This window comes from Onthophagus taurus, chromosome 7 (assembly GCF_036711975.1).
Source record: "Onthophagus taurus isolate NC chromosome 7, IU_Otau_3.0, whole genome shotgun sequence".
NCBI classification, from domain to species: Eukaryota; Metazoa; Arthropoda; class Insecta; order Coleoptera; family Scarabaeidae; genus Onthophagus; species Onthophagus taurus.
Window position 1 is genome coordinate 30,635,811 of NC_091972.1, and position 25,249 is coordinate 30,661,059.

General features: G+C 33.2%; 1 protein-coding gene across 1 annotated transcript in view; it reads right to left on the reverse strand.

Moving 5' to 3' along the window:
- The window catches only part of LOC111418615 (multiple C2 domain and transmembrane region protein), a 214,862-nt gene that overhangs the window by 174,781 nt on the left and 14,832 nt on the right, over positions 1 to 25,249 (reverse strand). The window lies entirely within an intron of this gene.

The window sequence follows — 25,249 nt, forward strand, 5'->3', positions numbered from 1 at the left end:
AGAAAAATTTTACCATATTATTTACTAAACAGAAGTGATTACTTTTTATCGAGTAAATTATATTATAATTTCTTTAATGTTGCTTATTAAAATTATATATCAAGTTTCTACATAAAAACATAGCGGATCGTTAAGAAAACTGAATCATTGCACGTAAGTACAGGATAATAAACGACATGTTTATTTTTGTATCTTAAAACTTTGTAATGTGAACCCCATGATTGTTCAGACACTGCTGCGAGCAAAATCCCAAGTTTTGAGTACCACTTTTCAGCACTCCTTTATTAGAAATTAGATTATTTATTAGATTATTTATTCCTTTATTATTTTTGCCTTTATTAGAAAATAAGCTTAATTGTACAAAAAAAAAACATACAAAAGAAAATAGGCGAGTTTCAGGTTGTACTAGTTAGTACAGCTGCTCTAACTAACCTAAGAAACAAAAAAAGAAAAACATGACTCGGCCAAAAATTACAAAGCAACAGCTAGATACAACAACAAGATTGCAAAACATGTCAGATCAGCGTTTGCCCCCATGTAGACATTGTTCAAGAAAGCAAGAATATTTCTGTGTAAATTTAAACCTTCGTAGTGAGAACCCCTTGCAATTATCGTCCACCTCATTATATTTCGAAGTTATTTGAAATATGTATGATCTCTGAAACAAAGACAAACGATAGAAGGGTGGCGACAGTCTTCCGCGAAATCGCGTATTTATTCGGTGGACATCATTTCGGAAAGTTATCAGTTGGTAGAGATACTGTGGTTCCTTGTAGTTTATAATTTTATGGTATAGGCACAAACACTGCACTTTCCTACGATGATACATATTTAGCCATCCCGCATCCTTCAGTTTATAAGATATTCTGTTATATTTTCTAATTCCATATATATACCGAAGACACGAATTTTGCACTCGTTGAGTACGTGTTACATCGCTAACGTCAATGCACGGATGGTAGACCTCAGCACAATAAGTGAATTGAGACAACACAGAGGCTTCGCACAACACCTTTTTCAGATGAATACCAAGGTAGTGTCGATGAGGAAACAACATCCTCAAATGATAATAAGCCCTGCATATACAGTTGGAGACATGCTTCTTATAGCGAAAACTGTTGTCCATAATCATACCCAAATTCTTTACCTCACTAACCAAAGGAATGTTACAACCATCAATTTGCAAATCAATACTTTCCCGAAAACCATTACGTATAGCGGAATTTCCAAAAAGTATAGCATTGGATTTACTCGGATTAAGATGTAGACCGTATTCCCGAGCTACTTTATGAATGTAATCAAGGTCTTTTTGCATATTCGTAATACCCAACGCGAAGTCGCGTGGATCAAAGAAAACATACATCTGCAAGTCATCCGCATACATATGGTACTCACAATGATTTAACCCCCTAACGATTTGAGATGTATATAAAGAAAATAGAATAGGCCCTAAAATAGTACCTTGTGGTACACCCTTGCTCAAACAGCGAAATTCAGACAAAGCATCACCGATTCTAACCGACTGATGCCTATTACTTAAATAATTTTCAATTAAGTTTAAAGCGGATTCACTGAAGCCAATATACTTTAACAATTCCACAAGCAAGTCATGACAAACACTATCAAAAGCTCTACTAAAATCCAACAAGACTACCAACGTATATAATCCTTTATCTCTACCCTGTAAAATATCATTAGTTACCTTGAGAAGAGCAGCATGCTTCGGTAAAATATTATTAAGTTGCACAAATTGATGCAACTGATTAAACATAATTCTTTCCAGAACTTTAGATAAAATTGGCAATATGCTAATCGGCCGCAGATCTTTAGGCTCAGATGGGTCACGTTTTTTTGGGATAGGAACCACAATTGACAACTTCCAACAGTCAGGTACATCCGAAGTTTCAATGCAAACATTGAGTAAATGTGTCAAGTAGGGTAATATAAATGGAAGACACATATTCAACATACTCATACTGATATTATCAGCACCGGCAGCTCTGGAAGAAATTGAGGAAATAGCTTTTATTACATCAGCTTCGGATACAAAGACAAACTTAAAATTAGTTTGAATCAAATTTAAAGGCATTAAGTCATTAAAACTGAAACGCGTTGCAAGGTTCAAAGAAGGGACTGAATCAATAAAGAAATCGTTAACCTCATCTGGTCGATTCAAGTGAGCAGGGATTTGCTGTGAACATTTCGTACCACAAATACCCAAATGATTCAATTGTTTCCACAGTTCAGCACCCCGAGACGTCTGATATAAAAAATTCCAGATATGATTTTCTTTCTCTTCTAATGCAGGTTGTAGTAAAATTCCTCAGCTCCTTATAAGCAACCCAATCAGCACCTGAACGAGTACGCTTGTATTTATTCTTTGTCCTATCACGTTCGTCAATAAGCAATTTAATATTTGGTGTTAACCAAGGTACGACCTTTTTGGTAAACCTCCTTACGGCTAAAGGGGCATGTCTGTCAAATAAAGCCAGCAACAAGTTATTAAAGTTTTGAACTTTACAATTAATGTTATCCATGAAAAATATTTTGTGAAAAGGCACCGACTGCAGATCGCTATTGAAAGCACACTCATCGACACCACGCAGCATACGCACGGTTAATAACCGAGGAGGAATCTTAGGTACTTTCAAATCTATTTCGCAAAAAATCAAGTCATGATCAGACAAATCACACGGCAATACACCACTAACACTCACTAAACGACAGCAAGATGTGACGATGACATCCAACAATGTCATAACAGCATTTTTAAAATCGGTCAAAACCAAAACATCAAAATGATTATCACATAATATAGTTTTAACATCTACTAATTTAGGCAAAAGCGATCTGACATTCAGATGTGCAAGGCGTATCAAATACATACAAATAATAAACTATAGTTATTCTATATACAGACAAAATTAACAAAAAGAAAGAAACCAAATAAAGAACAAAGAGAGGCACGAAATACCTAGTCTCCACTCCTTTGGTAAACATGCTAATCGCTAAGGGATATCAAGTACCGATGGAACATTGCCCTCAAAACCTACAATATTATTCGCGCTGTGTGAACTATCTTATTAAAGATAGTCTCCAAATGAAATTCTTTCCAGTTATATTCACATATCACTCAGAATGAATAGCAACTGTATGATCTTCCTTCCTTAAACATAAGGTTCAATCATCCCTATTCGTGAAAACTGTACTAGTTCTTCCTTAAATTGTTTTCACTCCAATACTGCAGGTTCCACTTGTTTCACTTCTAAAAAGATGGAATATATTTCAGTTTCTCCAAGAATTTATCAATAACTGCGATTAAAGAGCTGCAGACCAATCGCATGTTTACCAAAGGATCGTTAACCCATTTAGGTTCCCTTAATGATTTTTTTTTAATATTTAAAAGTATTGATTTTGAATAAGAGAAATACTATTCGTTTAAGAAGGATTTTAGCACGCTTATGCATTTTTTTATGGTAGATAATTCAACTGTTAAGCGTAAATATAAATTAACAAAAATGATCAAATTTTTAAGATGGTAATATGCATTTAAAAATATTGTAAAAAAAATCTCTTACTATAATTTTTCTTAATCCTGAATTATTTTCATATGCAGCTCACTTCACAGAACAAGAATGGTGATGAATACCTTTAATAAATCTAGTTTCCAAATGACTTTGAAGTTGACCATTGCGATAACGCAACATGGGGTCCTAGTACCTACCACTAGCTATACATATAAATTGCATTCGTAAACTTGTATGAATTTGTTCTTGTAACTGGAAACTGATGGTTAGGGTGGCATTGAAAGTATTAAATAAATAAAAATTAAAAATTACTATTTATACAAAAAAAAATTAATAAAAATTAAAGAATATGTTTTTATATAAAATATTTTTAATAAATATTATTTTATACAGGGTGATTCAAAAAACCGCTGACAGACTTCTAGGGCAGGTAATACATCAAAAATTAAGATGAAAAGTCTTAATACACATTGGGTCGCAAATGTCTCCTTAACGAGATATAGCGGATCAATAATTTCTTTAATATTAAACATTATCTACAATAAAAAGCCCTTTTTTAAAAATATTTTCAACGCCACTGCTAATTTTGAGAATGGAAATTGAAACTTCTTACTTGCTTTTTAAAATTTATTTTAACGGTACCAGTTTCGGGAAAAACTCAGTTTCCCATCATCAGCCGAAGCTATATACAGGGTGTCCCGCAACGATTGTACAATACTGCATCAGTGTATTCTATGATCAAAAATAAACAAAAAAAGCTTAATAAACATAGATCCGAAAATGGACCATTTTCGAGATATTCAAAGATTTAGTTTCATAAGTTTATATTGTTAACATCATGAATTTAAATTTGTTTTTATAATAATTAAGTCGTTACTATGATTACGATAAGTTGTCTAATAAATAAAAAAAAATAATACCTCACGAAATTATTATTTTACTATTTAATTTAATAAAACTATTAAGTATGGCTCCTATTAATTACTCCAAGGAAGAGATGGCGGATATGGTGTATTGTTACGGACTAGCCGATGGAAATGGATCGTTAGCAGCTTGTAGTCACACCTTTAGCAAATTATTCTTAAATTAAAAGAAACGGAAAGCGTAACCCACAGACATTCCACAAGGCCGGTAGAATTAGAAGAAGCAGTTTTGAGAACAGTTGATGAAAATGCCTCAACCAGTATTAGAAGAATTTCTGCACAAGAAAACATTAACAAAACAACCGTTCACCGCACTTTAAGGGAGCAGTTGCTTTATCCTTATCATTACAACACCGTTCAAGCTCTAACAGAAAATGATGGCGAAAAAAGAGAGATCTTTTGTAGGTGCGCCATACAGGAAGAGGTAGTAAATATCGACTTTCCCATAAACATGCGCACGTTTGGAGTGATGAAAATCCCCATGCAATATTAGAAACTCATCATCAGTGGCGATTCAGTGTTAATGTATGGGCTGGAGTTATAGGTGATCAGTTATTAGGTCCATTTTTTCTCCCAAAGAGATTGACAGCCGATGCTTACATACATTTTTTACAAAATGACCTTACAGAGGCATTTGATGAATTACCTCAACAAATTCTAGAAGATTGCTACTTTATGCACGATGGAGCACCAGCATATTATGCACGCGCTACTTGAGCATGCTTAAATAACAGATTTGGCAATAAGTGTATTGGCCGAGGAGATCCTGTGCCGTAGTCACCTCGTTCACCAGATTTAAATCAGTTAGATTTTTGGTTTTGGGGACATTTAAAACAAATAGTTTATTCTGAAGACGTTCAAAATGTGCAGGATTTGAAAAATAAAATTAGTAATGCATTTGACATAGTAAAACAAATTCTCGGTATCTTTGAACGCATTAGAAGCTCATTTAAAAAACGTATCCCTTTGTGTTTAGCAGTAAATGGTGCGCATATTGAACATTTCTTATGACATGAATTTTTGCCAATTTGTTAAATATTCGTTGTTTTTATGTTGGTTGAACGATTTTCTTCGACAATCTTTGTTACTTGTTTTGTTAAATTTTTAATGAACTGTATTAATTAACTTAATATTATCTTATTATTTATTAAACTTTATCTTAACCATCGTAACCATGGTAATCATATAATTACTGCATCTAAATCGTTACAATTAATGATGTTAACAGTAGGTCAACTTATGAAACTAAAACTTTGAATATCTCGAAAATGGTCCATTTTCGGACCTATGTTTATTACACTTTTTTTGTTTATTTTCGATCAGAGAATACGCTGATGCAGTATTGTACAATGGTTGCGGGACAGCCTGTATATATAAAAATAGTTAGTAATATTCAGATAAGTATAAAACGTGAACTTACTGTCAATAAAACTATCTTGGAAATTTTGTTGTTACATACAAATCAATCATTAAAACTTTTTAAAAAAACGACAGATGTACACATATATCTTATATTAGAACTAACATTTCTACATATAAACGAATCACGAACACGTTAAAAATTTTTTTGTTATCGATGTTATTAGTTCTGCACTTGATCCTTATGAAGAAACGACTGGTTGTATTTCGGAATGAACGGAGGTATTGAAATATTTGAAAGAGGAAGAACTTGTTTTGTTGAGCTGGTATTACGATGTTATGTTTTTTAAATACATGTAAAAAGGTTTATGTTGCAATTGAATTTGTTCATTAAGTAATTTGTGTTTGTTTTTAACTTTATGTTTGTGAATTTCCAATGATTCCAATAAATCAAGCTTAAAGCCTTTTTCGCATTTATGAATGAGGTTCACATTTTCATAATCTATTTTATGTTTTGTTTCTGTTGCATGTTTATAAACGTTTGAGTTTTCTTTAGTTTTATGTTCTTGAATTCGCGTTTCAAGGTTTCTTCCTGTTTGTCCAACATAGATACATTCACACTCAGAACATGCAATAGAGTAGACCCCACTTTCCTTCAATTTATCGTTGTTTTTATTATTATGATAGTTAGAAAAAATTCGAAGTAAATTGTTGTTGGAGAATGCTAATGAGATGTTATATTTTGAAATCTTTTCAAAATGCTTGATTTAAATGTGATGCTGTTAAAAGTGATAGGTTTGTATTTATTTTTTGTTTTTTCAGGTTTAACATATAGTGGAACTGTTTGAATATGTATTTTCCGGAAAAGATTATTTATGATTTTATTAGGGAAACCATTCTAAGCCGCTAGACCATGTATGTAGTTATATTCCTTGATTTTGTTATCTTCTGATAAAGGATATTTTAAGAGCCTGTTTATCAGAAATCTGAAATTGGCTAGTTTTTGGTTGAGAGGGTGAGCAGAGTCATAAGGAATGGTTGTTGGTATCACTGCTAATTTTGTCAAACGGGCAGTATTTTCGTGTAAAGTGATCAATTATCTATTAATTGGTCTCTTACAAAACTTTGATTAAAGCAACAGTTTTTGATTGGATTAACAAATTTTCTACAAACATGTTTTTCTTAAAAACTATTGCTTTAATCAAAGTTTTGTAAGAGACCAATTGATAGATAATTGATCACTTTACGCGAAAATATTTTTAAAAAAGGACTGCATAAAAGCAGATAATGTTTAATTTTAAAGATGCTTTGACCCGCAATATCTCCTTAAGGAGGCATTTGCGACTCCATGTATATTAAGACTATTCATCTTAATTTTTCACGTATTATCTACTCTAGAAGTCTGTCAGCGGTTTTTTGAATAACCCTGTATATGTTTTTATGTTATTTTATATATTTTGTAAAAAGCATGTATGTATTTGCCGATCCGCGTTTCATTTTCGACCCAAATTGCGACAAAATACAGTCAGTTAAAGAGAAGAAAAAGGTTGTTTACGATATATACACTGTGTTAATTAATTATCGTAGCCCACGTGACCTGTGTAATATTGGTTGCATATCTCAATATGTAATGGTAGTTGGAATTATAATTTTAAATTAGTAACTAGATGAGTTGATCAATACCGATTATAAAAGAAAGTACTGCACAAGATACGACACCGAAGAAGAAGGAGAGGAAGACCACGGTGGAGTTTGAAAGAAGGTATTGATGGCGAGATGCGGATAAGCGGGTTGGAAGAGGAGATGTGGAGAAGTAAACGCGAATGGAGATTACAAACTAGAAGTCGGATAACGTTATAACCGGATGCATATACACTGTGTTAATTAATTATCGTAACCCACGTGACCTGTGTAATTGTGGCTACATATCTCAATATGTAGTGGTGGTTGGAATTATTATTTTAAATTAGTAACTAGATGAGTTGATCAATACCGATTATAAAAGAAAGTACTGCACAAGATACCACACCGAAGAAGAAAGAGAGGAAGACCACGGTGGAGTTTCAAAGAAGGTATTGATGGCGAGATGCGGATAAGCGGGTTGGAAGAGGAGATGTGGAGAAGTAAACGCGAATGGAGATTACAAACTAGAAGTCGGATAACGTTATAACCCGATGCATATACACTGTGTTAATTAATTATCGTAACCCACGTGACCTGTGTAATTGTGGCTGCATATCACAATGTGTAGTGGTAGTTTGGATAATTTTAAATAAATAACCAGATGTTGACAGCTGATCGAACGTTATTGTCGTGAAAAGATGAAATTTCAAAAAAAAATCGTCATTTTTTTAGCAATCAAATAGTGCAACAGATTTGAATATTTCTCTTGGTAAGTACCTACATAAATTTAAGAAAAACCTATTAAATATAATATTTACTTTATATATAATTATTTGAATAAATATTTTTTGTAAATTAAAGCTTAAATTTAAAACAGACTTCCGATATTCGATTGTTTAATTTTTTTTTAATAAATTTAGTTTTTTATTTAATTGTATTTTAATTTATTCATATTCGTATTTGTTTTTGAGAAGCACTTAAAAGTTTTTTTAATAGATTTGCCAGAAGTGGTTTACAATGAGGATGAGGCAAATATTCCCAGTACAAATCCAGTGTCCGGTACTTCTAATATTGGAACCAAAAATTTTGGTAAGTATTACTAAACATGCAAAGTTTTTTTAGAAATAAATTCCAACGAGGATAGTAGGATAGAATCTCACAGTATATCTTCGTCAGATAGAGGAAATTTTGGTGAAGATCTGACAGATTGCGAAATTAAAATTATTTTTATATTGGGACCATTTCAATCTCAAGGACCGTTTCCAAAAGATCCCAAAACAATGAGAAATTTTACAACAGCTCACTAAACATATTTAAATAAAGGTGGTATAAAAATTGAAAGGTTGTGGTTGTGTTATTCTCTTATTTTGAAGAAAGCATATTGCCATTTTTGTTGGTTATTAGCAGATCGTCAAAAAAAATCGTATTCTCCTGCTTGGGTTAATGCCGTTTCGGTTAGAAGCAATTTTACGCAAAATATAATTGATCATGAAAAATCGCAACAACATATTAATTCAGCCTTATCATATAACAGGTGGTTTCAAGGAAAAACAATTGATAATTATTTAGGAAGTGAAATCATTAGTAAAATTATGTTCTGGCGAAATGTGCTGCACCGTTTAATTAATGTCATAACTACCTTTGCGTCCTGCAATCTACCCTTAAGAGGTCACGATTCCAAATCTGGAAATTTCATATCAATTTTATATTTGCTATCGAATTATGATTCTGTCATAAAAGAACTCCTTTTAAAACCAAAAGGTGACATAAATTATTTAAGCCTCACAATTCAAAATGAAATTATTCATTTGCTAGGAAGTAAAATTAGAGAGAATATTATTTTACAAATTACGAAAAGACGAATAAAAGATGTATCTGTCCCACAACCAAAAGTAATTGCCACATAATAAGAACATGGGAGGTGTAGATTTACATGATAATGCCGTTGCAAATTATTGAATTACTGTGTGAAGAAAATAATGGTGGTGGCCGTTATTTATAAATATGTTAGACTCCGCCATAGTAAATGCTTGGATAATTCACAGCCTATATAATGACAAACCAATTTCTCAGTTGGATTTTAGATCGGAACTTGTATGAAGCCTTATTAGTGTCACCAAAACTTGCTCAAGACACAATAAAGGACGTGGTTTCACAATTTTTGTATCTTGAAGCTCCAGATTGAACAGTGTGGGACACATAATTCAAAGAAACAATGAAAACCGGAGACGACGCTGCAGGGTATTTCAAAGCACGACGGTATTTATGTGCATCAAATGTAAAATTCCGTTACATTCACATTGTTTTAAACACTATCACCAATAGTTGTTTAGTGTGGAGTTTGTCCTAATGTTGCGTTAATGCAACGTTCAAAAAATCTATTAAATTGTATTACGTATTGCGTAACACCTAAATAAACATTTATTGATAACAAAAATAGAATTTTTACAATTATTTCTATCACCGGTCCTTAATGGGTTAAGGTAATTACAAAACTGCACGCCTAACTGGGTCAATGTAATGTGGTGTTCGAGTTATACGTAGAAGTCGTCCACCTGTTTTATTGATAAGAGATTCCGTTTCCGTATAGTTTGCTATCCACAAGAGCATCGACTTTAGGCCAGATATCTCCAGTCGAAAGAATACCGAGCTTGCAATACAAACTACGCTACAGCCATACCTTTTTAGAACAGTTTTATAATAAATTTCCTATTCTCCTGGATCCATCCCCATTTCTGTATGAAATCACGTCGTTTTTGTGTGGAAGGAGTTTTTGCAGTATCAAAGCAAAGATTGGCAGTACTTAACCTTTATTAATCATCTTAAGAACTAGGGAGGGAGTTTTGTTGCATCCTGTATAGGTTGGGATTTGGTAGGATTAATTTTAAGGAAACGATGTTGAACAGTGTAATGTATTAAAGAGTGGAGTATAAGTATTAACAAATCGTTGTGATATTGATGTGCTAAAAGCGACAGAACTGTAACCGATGTCGTACAGTAGTTAGGTTGGGTATTTAGGTATTTTACGAGTATTTCGTTATCTTATATTGCTGGCAGAAGACTAGATATTATTAGCAGAGGGCTGATACTTCTTACAGAAGAGTGCGATGGTAGAAGACTAGAAGTTTCTACTAGAAGACACTGCTAATAGAAGATTAGATACAGCTACCAGAAGTTTGCCAGAAGCTAGACACTGACGGCAGAAGAATAGATACGGCTTACATAATACTATATATTTGTTGCTAGCAGAAGACTACATACTGTTTTCAGAAAACTTGTACTTCGAAAAGAAATGTACTGGTAATATGTAATACGTTTCTGTCCGATTCATTTTTGACTCTTTTAATAAATTCATCCTTTATTACCACTAAATACTTTGAGATCTTGATGGTAATTTTGCTGCATCAGTTCACGAAGGTCTGCAAGCACCAATTCATATGAAGTTTTCAATTTATTCTGAATTTCAGTATCCTGTTCATGTACGGACCAGGCAATCCAATTACTGACGGGAAATGAGATTAAATTACGAAATAAAGTAGACATTAACACCTGTAATTTCATCTAATTTGAATGATACAGAACTATAAGGCCTTATGTATCTTATGATCGATAACAAAAGCGTAAATTGTTATCCATTGTTTGTTATCCACGACGGTCGGATCTCCGTTTGCTTAGTATTGGTATCCCGACAGTAGATTAACGTTTTGTCTCCATTGTAATTACTATCGTTTCTCTCTTACACTTTTCAATAATTCTAGATCAGTGATTATATGATACATTGAGTGTCCAGTTAATATATAAAAGAACATGCACTAACTATAACCCGTTCAACATTTATATCATCCACCTCATCATAAAAGCAAGAACACTGTAATTTTAATTCGAATTGACAAGCATTTCCAGTTAACCATATTGTTCCATTAATCCATTTTGTAATATAATCTAATCTAAAAGCGAAAACACCGAAATTTGACTTTTATAAATCTTGAATAAGTAATCATTCAAAACTTCAAGGATGTTCAGAAAGATTTATGTGTCAAAAATGTGTTGTGTCAACTTTCCACATATGTTGAAACGGTTGTCACCACTTTATGTAGTATCAGCTAACAGAACTTACATCGACATCGTGAATGTTTGCAACTTTCTCAACAAGGAGCATTCCTTTCCTCGCTTATTCATTGCTGATTCCATTAGGAATACGTAGCAACCGTAGGAATTCGATTCATTCGAAATTTTCCGAGAGGCAGTATTCCTTCTTTAGATAGATATATGTACAAGCAAAGATATTCCAATAAACAAATTATCACAAAACAGTTTATAATTTCGATTCATGCTGATAAATGAACAATTGACATAAAAAACACATACGAAATGCAGGTTGTCCTTTCAGGTCTCAGTTGGGTTGCATTCATATTTGCTTCTTTGGTTGTATAACACTTTTTATTGGTAAAAAAATATTTAAAAATTTGGGAAGCTAATCCATTTAAGTTATAACGTCAGGAAGTGTCTTAGAGCCTTTGAACTTCGTCATTTTCTGAAAGGTTTAAAGTTTTAATTTCATGGTAACTTGTTTTTGATTTTTCTTTTTTTTGGACTTCCATGTGTAGCAGATGCTGGATTTGGAATACCATCTTTGTTATTCTGATGACCTTTTACGTGTATCAGTATGGAGAGCGACAAATCATGTTCAGTGTCCCACTCTGTATAGCTTATTTTTCACTAATAGGTACTATCAGATTCTTCTGCGATTGTATAACCGAATTCCACTTTTTGTCGTATATCTGAAAGACAGTTGTGTTCCTGTTCGTATCTGCCTGATATTACACTCATTGTTACTTTATTTTCACCATAGAAGGCCTTTGGATTCATACCTATCATCACTAATTGTGCCAGTTATGACACAAGTCAACCATCAAAGATTGGCTGATTCGTTACAACAAGTACATCATCAAGTTGTAATATATGCGCTCCAGCTAAGCTGCACGTGTAAAAACAAGTGTGCCAAATATGAGACAGATCGCAGTAATGGCAAAAATTTTCATCAAACTTGTAAAAAGAAATTTTTGTTAAGTTGCCATATTTAGCAGAACGAATTAAGAATAGATGCCAACTCAAAAATTAAAGTAGATGGAAGGAATACCTAAATATAGTTTTGTCATCTATATTTTTGTTTCTATTTTAGCTATACTTTAACCATAGGTTAAGTCAAGTATAGTCAGGTAGACAATATCACAACAAAAACCTGGGCTATGTATACTTCCCCGTAAATGTACACATTTAGTAATAAGACATATGAATAACTTCAAGCTTTTGTATACATACGTTGCATATTGACTATTTTGTATCAATCATTATTCCATATTAATTTTCAATTATAAGCGCTTATCAAGACTAATAGTTTGAAGTTTTTCGGTTGAAATATTTATTATTGGAGAACTACGATACACAGCATTTAATCAATTACTATTAGAAAGACATGTTCCAAATGGATATAATGTAATTAAACTCATTACTTTATACGTCAGAGTTCCAGTTGGAACTCTGCCAAGAATGGGTCTTTTATTGTAGCGTGCTCCGGATATGGTTGGAAATTTTATCTTATTGTATCATGACATCTTATGAATAATATCTTCGTACCTTTTCAATTTTAATTTAGTCGGAAGTAATTTCAACTAGGAAACAACGCCATAACATCACTAAAAATTACGATCGCAATACCGGCTATATTTTAATGTAAGAGCTAACACAGCAAGATCGTAAAATATTGCCTATTACGAAATGGAACCATAAAGCGGTCGTAATGTTGCCATCCTAAAGTTTAAATACTCCTTGGTCGTTGGCAGATCCCTTTTTAGCTTTTAAAGCATTTCTTTTGAACTTTAAATGAGTCGTCAGAGATTCAATGGAAATGTCAACTTGGGCGGTTATAAGAACTGGAGGGATTTATCAAAAAGGAAAGATCACAAGAAATATATAAAGTAGAATAAAAAAAAGAAATAGAAAAAATAAAAATAAATGAGAGAAAAGTGTTTTGTGTATACGAGTAGAAAAAGTAAATGTTTGAATAAAACTTTCTAAGACACTTGTTGCAGATTGATTGAGAGTATACCTTAGTTCTGGAAGTGAGCCAAATCTTTATAAAAAAAAAACAGTTCACATACCTACATCAAAATTCTAAACCAACTTTTAATTGTATTTAACTCAAAAAGGAACTCGCGAAGCCACAAATGATAAAAACCCGATAAGATAACATTCTTTCTGTATAACAATTTAAAACAGTTAGTAAAACCGCATATTTAAGGATTATATCATACAAGAATTTCACATGAGCTCGCACGAATTTACTTATAAATAAAGCAACTCTACAATAACATAAACTAAAACCGCAAGCTCGGGAATTATTACAATGTGGCGTTGCGAGTATAAATCGGACGACAAAACACCATTGTGCGTGTTTCTCGCATGTTCATACAGCATTATGTTGATTTATTTAATCGATGTAGCTTTTGTCCGGTTAGTTTCGAGCCACCCTAGGTGTTAGAAGTAGAGTACATGAATTATATATTTTATTTATTTCAAATATAACAAAAGTTTATAACATTTTTATTTCGTCGAAACTAAATAAGACTCAAATCAGATATCAATGGTCTCGATTTTGTAGACCTATATTTCTTGTTTAGTAATCTCTGGAAACTCTAGGAAGATATTGAATTCGGCTGAAATCTCGAACTATATTCCCTGTAGCGCACTTTTCAGGAAATGAAATTTTGTAGCTTGGAAAAGCGGGTTTCAGATACAACCGATTGGAATATTAAGTATTAATCAGATCTTCTATAATAGTCCTCATATAAAAACTAATATACAATTAACCGCGCACCCATAATAAAATATGTGTAGAAAATGCTAAATATTAACCGTTACATAAATTTTCTCTAAATAATCCGAAATACTGTTTTGGTATTAATAATAGGCGATTCTGGTAAAACACATCTATTACTTGAATACTTCCTTGTAATAAAAATAATTTTAAGTGTTAAAAAGTTGTATTTATTATATTTTTATTATTTATTTTCAAAAACCCTACAAAACGTGTAAGGTTTTATCTACTTTTTACCTACTTCGTGTTATACGAAAAGAAATGGAAGATTTGTATGAATAAGACGAAAAATTTGCTGTTTGATGTGTAGATGATATACATTTTAAAGAGCAGTAAGTTCGCGTCAAGAAAGAGATGTCATCGCCGTGAAAATGATGCAAGAGATAAACCTGACCTCACGTCAATGTTGCACGTTATTGATAGTTGATGTTTTCCACACAGATCTGCATAATTCGATTTCTTTCCGAAGTAATTTTCTAGGTGGAATCATAATCCGAGCTTAGAATTAGACTTTCACGCCAGGATTTGGAGATATTTGGGGATATGTACAAATAAAATGGATTTGTTGGCTACTGTTTTCCATTTCATTCATATCCTGATGGAAACACTCTCCTTGGTTTTCGCTAACATCACATACATTGTCAGGAACCAATGTAAATGAGAGTGTAAATAGTGCAACTTTACGCTCATGTTACAACCTAATTTTTTAAAGTTTTTTAGCATCTCAGCGACAAGCACCTTATAATTAGCAGCTTTATTATTGCCTAAGAAACCATTGACAACTTCTTTGAAGCTAATTCAGGCATCTCTTCCAAATCATCACATTTTCAAATTCAGTAGTTTTCATCAATTCTCGAATCTGAGGGTCTTTTATTTTGGCATTCCTCAAGTACGTAAAACAAGCACCATTTTTATTAAGCGCCTTTACGAACAGCTTCATTATTCCTAATTTGATATGAAGTGGGGGTAGTAAGTTCTTTTTTTCGCATTAATCAACAGATCTTTGAAAATGCTTGAGTCTGCTGCTTCGAGGCAAGTACGAATAGGCCAATTCTGTTTAACATAGTGCTGTTCCCTATCTCTGCTATCTCATAAACATATAAAACATGGGTATTCTGTGAAACCAAAAACATTTGTGCTGTTTATATTTAATAGCTTCAAGAATAGTATTAACATTGTCGTATGATTCTTTTATATGTGCTGAATGAGTAATAGGTAAGGAAGCGTATGAATTGGAGTTATGTACCAAACTGCTTTCAAACTTATTCTCTTAGAGGAATCAATAAATCTCCAATTGACAGTATCATAAATATAACAGTCCACATTTTTGCACGAGGGCATAGACATTATTACAATAAACATAGCTACCACCTTTAGAGAAGAACTCAATAAATCACTTCTCTCGATGTGTATACCAAGAGAAGGTAGTTCCAGGTGCAAGGAGATTTCTCTCTTTTAGTCGTGAACCTAGCAGTTCAGATTTATGTTTAGGTAAACCTAAATCCATGACCAAACAAATTTGGTGAAATTGGAGAAATATCGTCGATTTAAAAGGAGATTGTTTAAAAGGAAACAAAAATAACAGTCATCGTGACTGTAAGATTCACGCTAAAACATCACTGTTCTGAAAAGCGTTAATGGTACTCTATACACAAGTTTACAAATCAAGAAGCTGTTAGAGCTTAACAATTATGTAATAATAAATTTGTTGAAATCATTTGAAGATTAATTGTCACTGCCGATATACATTTACTCAAACCGCTTAGAAGGCAGTACGATAAATGAGCACTTATTACGGAGTTTGATAAATTTGTCAAGAAGGATACCGTATAACAATACCGTATAAAATATTAACAGTTGGTGAATTGCTAGTTGTAATTCGAGGGATATACCAATTTCGGCAATTCATAAAGTCAAAGTCAGTATAAAGTCAATATTGTAATGGTGCCACACGTTTCAAATAAAGGAGAATGGTCCATGTCATATCATTTGAACATCATGATAAACAGGTATCTGATGAGAACCATTAGAAATCAACACTAATTTAGAAATACAGGATGATTTCTTGAAACCGATCCGCCTGAGATATTTTAAAAACCAAAAGGAAATTGAAAATTTACCTCCCCAAAAATGACCCATTGCGTGGTATCTCAAATGAAAGCTTATCTTATAAGGAGTATGGTGATGTGTCACTTGAGCATTTTTTGCATTAAGGAATGATCAATTTAAACATCTAAGTAGGCGTTGAAAATAACATTTTAACAAAACTAAAAAAAGAACATTCACAGGAACTGCTCAAAATGAGCACCGATGGCTTCCATGTAATAGTAAAGCCGGGTTTCAAATTCTTACCTTACTTTCTGAAAAGTTTCTCGTGGAATGTTTCGGCACTCGTTGACAATTCGTTGACGAAAGTCATTTAAATCTATGGGTCTCTTATAAACTATTAACTTTAAATTACCCCAATGGAAGAAGTCAGGACTTGTGAGGTCCGATGATCGTGGAGGCCATTCGATTGTTCTTTGTCTACCAATCCGGTGATTTGGAAATCTTCGGTTAAGCCAGATACGAACATTAGCAGCATAATGCAGTGGAGCACCATCCTGCTGGAAGAACAATTGATATTCGTCGAGTATTTGATTACTTCATCAAGCTGGTTTTCCACTTCTTCAGTTATTAGAGGATCGATGATTGAACCACCTAGTAGTCCTGCCCAAACATTAATCTTTTGAGGTCTCTGGGTATGTTCCTCTCTTGCCATATGGGGATTTTCGTCGCTCCAATATCGCACATTATGCTTGTTCACATGTCAATTTAGGTAAAAAGTTCAAACGCTCATCACTGAAGCAAATTTTTTTTACTAATTTTGGATTTACAATGATCATTTCGGCCATAGTTTCGCAAATTCTAGTCGTTGGTCGTAATCGCCCTCGCTAAGTTCTTCTGCATGTTGTAAGGGAGAAATTTATGCAGCTTTGTCACTTTGCGTACCGACGAGTAAGAAAGTCCGATGGATGCTGCAACCTGACGCAAAGAACTGGTTGGCTCCATCGTAAAATTTCCAATTACTTCCATCTCCGCCAGTTCAAAAGTGTTCATAAAGTTCATAAGTGGACTTGTTTTCGGAAATTTTCAGTTTCCTTTTGGTTTCTGAAATATCTCAGGCGGATCGTTTTCAAAAAATCACCCCGTACAATAACAGCTAGGGTGGGATTGATAATGCAGATAGAGTATTCTTGTACTTATTGTTAGATGGCCATTCTAACAATTCTTAAATGTGTGATATTCCAGCTTGAATGAGTTCATTATATATAGGACTATTAAAAATGTAGATTGCAGGAAATCTTAGTTACTTAACTTACAATCAGTAAATTATTCAAGCTTGCATTAGTGAAAGTTGGCGATCTGAGTCAACTCAATCCAACTCTGAGAAAGGTCAACATAAAACATACAACGTACATCAATTGTAAACACTAATCATTATTATGTTAATCATAAGAATTCGAAAGTTACAAATTATTCAATTTTATTGCATAATAAACTATTTATATTAGTAAAATACCAAGTATAAATCTAAAATACTTTTTTGACACGTCTTTAATCTCCATTTGGATATCGTCTTTGTTAATTATTCCATCATATTTAATATCTCTTCCATCGTCTTTCGACATTATTTACTAATTACTTTATCATCTTCATTTACATTCTTTTTTACTTCTCCTTTGGTAGTTTCCCGTAGTGCATTTAGCAAGGAGAATTTTCCATAAAAGTAACAAAAAATTTACCGTTCATTAGGCTACACCCATGAAGCTGCTACAGTTGCTAGACCAACCAACATCAGAAAAATACATTTACTTTTACCAACAGGATGATGGGTCATTGAGGAGAAATGATGCATTGGGATACTCAGGGACTCTCTACAACATACATCTTGAATCTATTCTTAGTTGATATTTCAGGATTTTTTTTATTACATTGTTAACACGATATTAGAAATACTATGATATCCAACGGGCCAAAAAAGAGAAGCTACAGACAACAGATACGGTAAGTAGTAGGTTTCATCTGCCTTCCCTTTTTTTCAGGTGTAAAGAACGGATAGCCGGGAGATGTGGAAAATACTATGTAGGGCAAACTGGACGGAAGTTCGATTGGCGTATAAAGTATCAGATTATGAAACACAGAGCAGCCAGAACTCGCAGGTTTTTAAAAACACAAAATTACATCTCTTTTCCATTGTGATCCTTTCTCTACTAGTTTCTTTTGCATCTTCTTTCACATCTTTTTAGCTGTTGTCTTTTATGTCATCTTCGCCAATTTTGTCATAATCTATTTTCCAAATTTCTACCTCATCTTTTGTAATTTAATATGTACCTACATAAACTCTCAAAACTTGCTGATTATATACATCTTTGTGAGTCCTGACGTTTTGTAAGACATTTTATGTTACCACTAAGAAGTGATAAGTAAATTTCATACAAGCTGTGTTTTTGTAGGTAATTATTTAGCAGTGGCAACAAATGCCAAACGTTTTAAAAATATTAATATTTGTAAAACATTATTTTTAAATAAAGCGATTTTTAACTACTTAGTATAATGGGTGTTAAGTCTAATTTACGCTTGTTACTTTGGATGTTCATCTTGGAGGAATCATACAAAGCGATAAATGTAAATTGTCTTTCACATTTGTTTCATCTAAATTATAGTGCGAACTGACATATTAGGAAATATAATACGCCTGACAAGTTTAAACACGATTCACAGCGTTATGTAGTTCGTCGAGTTGTGGAGTGCAAGATAGTGTACTTGAACGTGACAGGAGTAACAATTTTAGAGAGTTACAACTGTATTCTCGCGCTACATAACTTTTTTTAATTATTTGGTTGCAGAGGAAACGTGTTACAGAAAAAACGAGAGCACAGATTAATTTACAACATTAAAAGGATGCTTATGGTGAGAGAAAAAGGGAAAAATCTCTGCGAAAAGCTGCTCTGAGCAACAACGTTAATGATGGTTCACAGTTACGGTATATTCGAAATCGAGATTCGGCTAACGAAGAAAACCAACAGGATGTGAACATGGAATATAAAGCACATGACAAAGTTTTCAATACAAATTAAGAACGTAAATTAACTATTTAATTCGTTGTCCAGAACTATATTTTTGTCTTTCTACGAATGAGATGAAGACACTTACGTACGAACTGACAGTTAAATATAATTTTGCACGATCTCCAATGTGCGATAGAAATTAGATGACTACCCAAGGATGGTTGCACTCTTTTATGATAACAAACTTCGATCTAGTTTTCACTAACATCAGCAGAAAGTTGTACATTAAAGACAGTATTCAGAAGTAGTCAGTATTCCTATGTTCACAATTGCGGTATCACAATCATTTTATACGAGAGAGACCAGTGGGATCAAGTAGCACTTTGTTAAATTCACAAATTTAGCACTATTGCACAGACTGCTAGTAATGTTAAACAATCACTCAACTTATATTAATTTAAAAGCCTTAGATTATTATATGTAAATTTGAGAAGCATAGATAATTGTATTTATTATGTTATTTTAAATTCGAACATGTTATGCAGCGTTATGGATCGTCCCCAAACCACTCTTCAATATCTTGCTGATGTTTGCTTCTCGATTTTGTAGCATCTTTTTCAGTTCTGCAATTGATAGCTAATCTTCTAAGTACCATTCAGCTTCTACTTCATTATTATCTAATGATGACCATAACATTCGCCATGACGATTATATTGAAGTCTCAGGTACACTATTCCAAGCCTCAGTCACGGTAAATACAAAATCTTCTCGCAAAACTGCATTCAGGAGATTTTTTTTATAATTAGTCTTTATCATTTGGATCACATTCTGATTCATACGTTGTACCAATGCTAATGGTACACATAAAGTCCAGTAACCCTGTCTTTGAACACTTTTCTGCCCGGTGGTTCCCACTCTTCTCTGTTAACGTGTGTCTTATTTGGAAAAACTTTCCAGAATAATCCACTTTTATCGACATTGTAGACTTGATCAGGAATTAAATTAAGATCATGTACTGTTTTCCTGAACTGTGCGGTAAATGGAACGACAACCGCATCGTTTAAATTCTTTATTCTTGTAGATTTTTCATAAAAAACTAAAGCTTTATGTCGAATAATGCCTCTCATGAGAGTTTTGTTGCGACGGCGTTCTCCTATCTTCAATGTTTGAAAAGAAATGTGACTTACTTAGTCTTTGTTCATTCTTACATGATTCTTGGATTCTTATCTTTATTTTATCTTAAATTAAGTCAATGTTTTCGCGTATTATTCTTTCATTCCTCTTCCAATGAGATATCTTGGCAGGACTAATTGTCAGTGACACATCTTACACAGAATCGCGCAGTAATTAGTCTCAAATGACTTCCTGAAACATCTTTGGAAGTGTGTTTACTACATCTTGAATATTTGATTATGTGTCTGGATGCTTGAACATACACACTCCACATAACGACATAGTTTCTTGGTTTGTATTCGCGCCGACGTCCATCTGGACTACCTGACATTTCTCAATAATAACATTCATCTAATGGTTCATCCACTCGTATTAATGTATATCAATTCCAAAAGACAAGCACAAGGTGCATTGGATGTGCAAAACCGATTTCCAAACACGATATTGACAACAAAATGGTTGGCTTAATTTATCAAAATCGTCTAATAGCATCTCGCACGGTGATTTGAGGTATTACGCCGACTGTTCTAGCGATGCTTCATGGACTTTATCCTGCAGCAGTTAAGTTAAACTCACAGCACTAACTATTCCAGTAATAAATAGCATTTTGTAAATCGACCTAAAGTTTTTCTGAATCTATAATTGAATATTCAGAAACAAAAACAAATAAAATGCACTCATAGTCACGAAAACCGGAAAATTTCATATGAGACTAAATGTAGTTGTTTGTTGGAGTAAATAAACATGATGACGAAAAATATGTTTGGGTGGTTAATTGTGCAGCCGAGTATGTATGACTTTTATCGTACTTTTAATCAACTCGTTTCCAGCATGAATAACATTTTATTTTATTTCTTTCTTGCATTTTTAATTAAAAATAGATGCCTATTTAGATTATTATTCCACAGAAAAGAATAAAGCTATTTAAACTTAATCTGCCTGAACTAAACAAGATTACAAATATAAATCGATTCAGCGCTCTAACATTTTATACTTACACGCTAATAAATACTGGTTATTTGAACAACACAAACCTAATTCCCATACAATTTTAACCCGAAAAGTTTAAAATAACTTTTAACATTAAAATCTGTTTATTACATATAATCTGTAGTTTAATAATACTCGAAATTTGGTTTCTGATTATTTTCCTTCTTTTTTCCTCTTTTACATAAGCTGCCTTAATACAATTCGGTTTTAGTATTTATGGCAACATAACAGAATATTGTTTAAAATGTGTATGTGATTAAGAGTAACACTCTATGGATCTGTTTATGTGCCATGAGTTCTTCTCCAATTAAAGCCGTTGATATTGGGACAGTAAACTTCACCACATACCACATCTTATCAAGAAACCTGTTGACTTTTAAACAGCTAAATTTTACATCTCACGAGACGCTAAAAGGCCATATATTTAGATATCTAGATATGACACCTAGGTATGATACCTACATGATAATAATAATAATAATGTTTATTGATCACAATGTACTACACTTCAGAATAAGCAACTAAAAATGGTTTCCAATAAACAACTGATCAATCTTATGGTGAGGATCAATATATATTGTTCTTCCACCTCACCATAAAGTATATAAAGAGAAAAGAAAACAGTATAGCGTGTTAAATATAAAAAAAAAGAACCGCGACAATGGTATAAAGCTATAAACAAAACAAGAGTTTTAACATATAATACTTAGGTGAGTACTACCAAAGGCCACAACAAGTCGTTATCGATACCATGTCAGTACTCGAAAGGGTTCCCCAGAAATTAAGAACAAATTTAGGTAGAACAAGAAGATTACAAAAACATTCAAACGCAAAAGCAAAGATCTGTGACTATTAAGAAATTTACAGGTAAAAACCTACAGCATGCAACATTCTTCTCCCCTGCATGTTCAACCACTTTAAAACCGGTAGCTTACAGCTGACATGATCTCTGCGTTTCAACTCTGCGGTGTTTTGCACCTATTAAATTTTCCTCTTCAATGCATAAGACAGAAAGGGTGCATACAATGCATCGCCATAATTAAACATTGATAGTACTAAACTTTCACATAGGCGCACTTTTGCACTACGATTAACAAAGGCTCTGTTAGTATCTACTCTGTCAGTAGCTCTCATCGATTAAAATGCCTAAGTTTTTTACTATTTTCTGAATAGGTAGTAATTCGTTATTTACACAAATTTGTAAGTCATTAATGACTTTTTGTTTTTGTTTCTGAGGACCAAACATAATAACGTTTGATTTTTTCTGATTAATTTTAAGTCCATGTCGGCGGGAGGTATCACACAAATATTCTAGATCACTATTAATTCGTGCACAAGCCTGTTTTATATCATGAGCCGGAAAAGAATAGTATATTTGCGTGTCGTCGGCGTAAAAATGGGTCTTGCAATGTATATCCCCTTGGTTCAAATTTGATGTATATGAAGCATAAAGCAAGATATAGCAAGCATATATGATGTGGTTCTCTCGATAACGTTATATAATTCAAAATGTTCAGAATCACATAATGCAGACTTTTCTTCTTACATGTAGCACAAAAGCTAGCAAATGGAAATTGTACATATTCATATTTTGAAATAGTTCATGACAGGTAGTCAATACTCCTTTCAATAAAACTTGCACCGTGTATATGACATTAATTATACTGATAAAAATATTAATAATTATCAATCTTGTCTCTGCATTTGACAAGCAAAATATCTAGTTTCCGTATAAAACATGTTTGCTCGAAATCTGCTTGACAGAATACGATTGTCAAAAGTTCTCTAGGTACAGAACTATACAACTATACTGTGATAGTTTCTGTCACATTTGTGTCTCGCTCAAACAAGAATTTTGCCCACCTAACAGAGACCTACTAGTTACCAAAAATAATATCTCGTCCTTCATCTAATAAATTTTACAGTACAACAAGTTTTAGCATAGTCAAGGAAGCGATATATGGATTGTGATCAATTTTATAGACATCCTCTCCACTGTATACACAGAAATTATATGTATGACCATGGTCACTATGGTCACTAGGGCTTTTTGTTTTTGTATTGACAATATGAAGTCGTGCTTTATAAAGCAGGAGGCATTCATCAACAATCGATGTTTCACTCATGTCTATGAACCTTACACAGTTCACCAGACGACATCAGACGAGTGTAATGCTAGACGCGGAGTTGCCTACAACCCCATCTGGGAAGATGGTCTGCTCGCAAAGATGATCGAGGCCAACCAGGAAGGGAACTTGGTTAGAGTGGAACTTGGATAGATACTTCCATGTGAAATAAAATGTCCCTTCTAAGAAGAATGATAGAAGATCTACAATAAGGACGTCCGCTTTCTCCTCTGTTATACAATGCTTTTATACACAATTACACGAAATAAATCAATTCGCAGATTACACGGGGACAGTGAAGTTTCGCAGAGATATGAGGTAGAACAGAAGGAGTGCTTCTCTCGTTGAATTCGTATTGCAAACGAACAAATCACATACCTAGGAGTAGAGTTAATGGAAATTGAACGCCGGAAAACAAACAGTCAAGAGATTAAAGATTGTGAAAAGAATGGCAAATAAGCTGTTTCCAGGAGCACCAAAAATAATGACAATAGAATCCATGATGGTCAATAACTGCATAAGTTGGAATTGTTACGAATAAAATTCTGTGTTCAGCAATAAATACCCCATACTATGTAAGGAACGCAGGTATGCTGGAAACCAGAGACATTAAAGCACTGTGTGATGTGCTAAAAGAAACAAAGTCGAACTTGTTGAAAAGTTGGAAATAAAGCGAAGCTCCGGACATGGCAAGCATATAATGGAACATAAAATAAATCTAATCCTCAAGAAAGGCCTGCGATGGAGGAATGTAAAGGCACACAATTATATCATACAAAAGGATGATAAAATAGACAACCCAACCCGACGCTGTTGTTGAAGGCAGGGTGACAGTTCTTTTCAATTTTTGCCATGCACTTTTAACTGTTGTTGGTTTCTAAGTAGTTAGTCAGTTTATTTTTCCATGTACAAGTATTTGTGGCCATCTCTTTAGTCATAAAAGCTTCGACGCAGAACCTCGTTGATTTTATTTCTGCGGTGTCGAGTGGTGAATGTGTGTTAGAGTATTGGTTAATAGCTTTTCATTTTCATTCAATTTCCAACTTCTACGGTAAAATCATGTTTCAAATATTACATATTTATAAATAATCAAAAAGGGCATTACTTCAAAGTAATCTAAAACCACTTTGTAATTTGATGAAAAAAGCTATCGTCATACCCACCGCTAACAAAATCAAGATCTTCGACACTCTCGTCTGAATCAAATTCACTCATCATAAACAATTTTGAGCTTTACAGAACCGATCGCGATACAATAAATCGATTTGTCGAAGTCAAGGATCAAACCAGCGTAATTCTCTGCTATTTAATATTTACTTGAAATTTACATTGTATTACACAGTTTTTTATTTGTATGAACTTTGTCACACCAGTCCGGAATGAAATATTTTGTTTGTCACAGAAAATTTAAATAAGTTCTTTATGTAATAGACTCGGCATTGAATCATAATAATTGCGACATAAAACAAATCGTTAGTTTCAGTTTTTTGAGACTTTGAACTGGCTCTATTGTCGAAGTGTACTTTACTATTATAATCATGAATAAAATAATGTAGTTTGACTGTCAAATATAGCTAATTAATAATGAGCTACCGTTCTT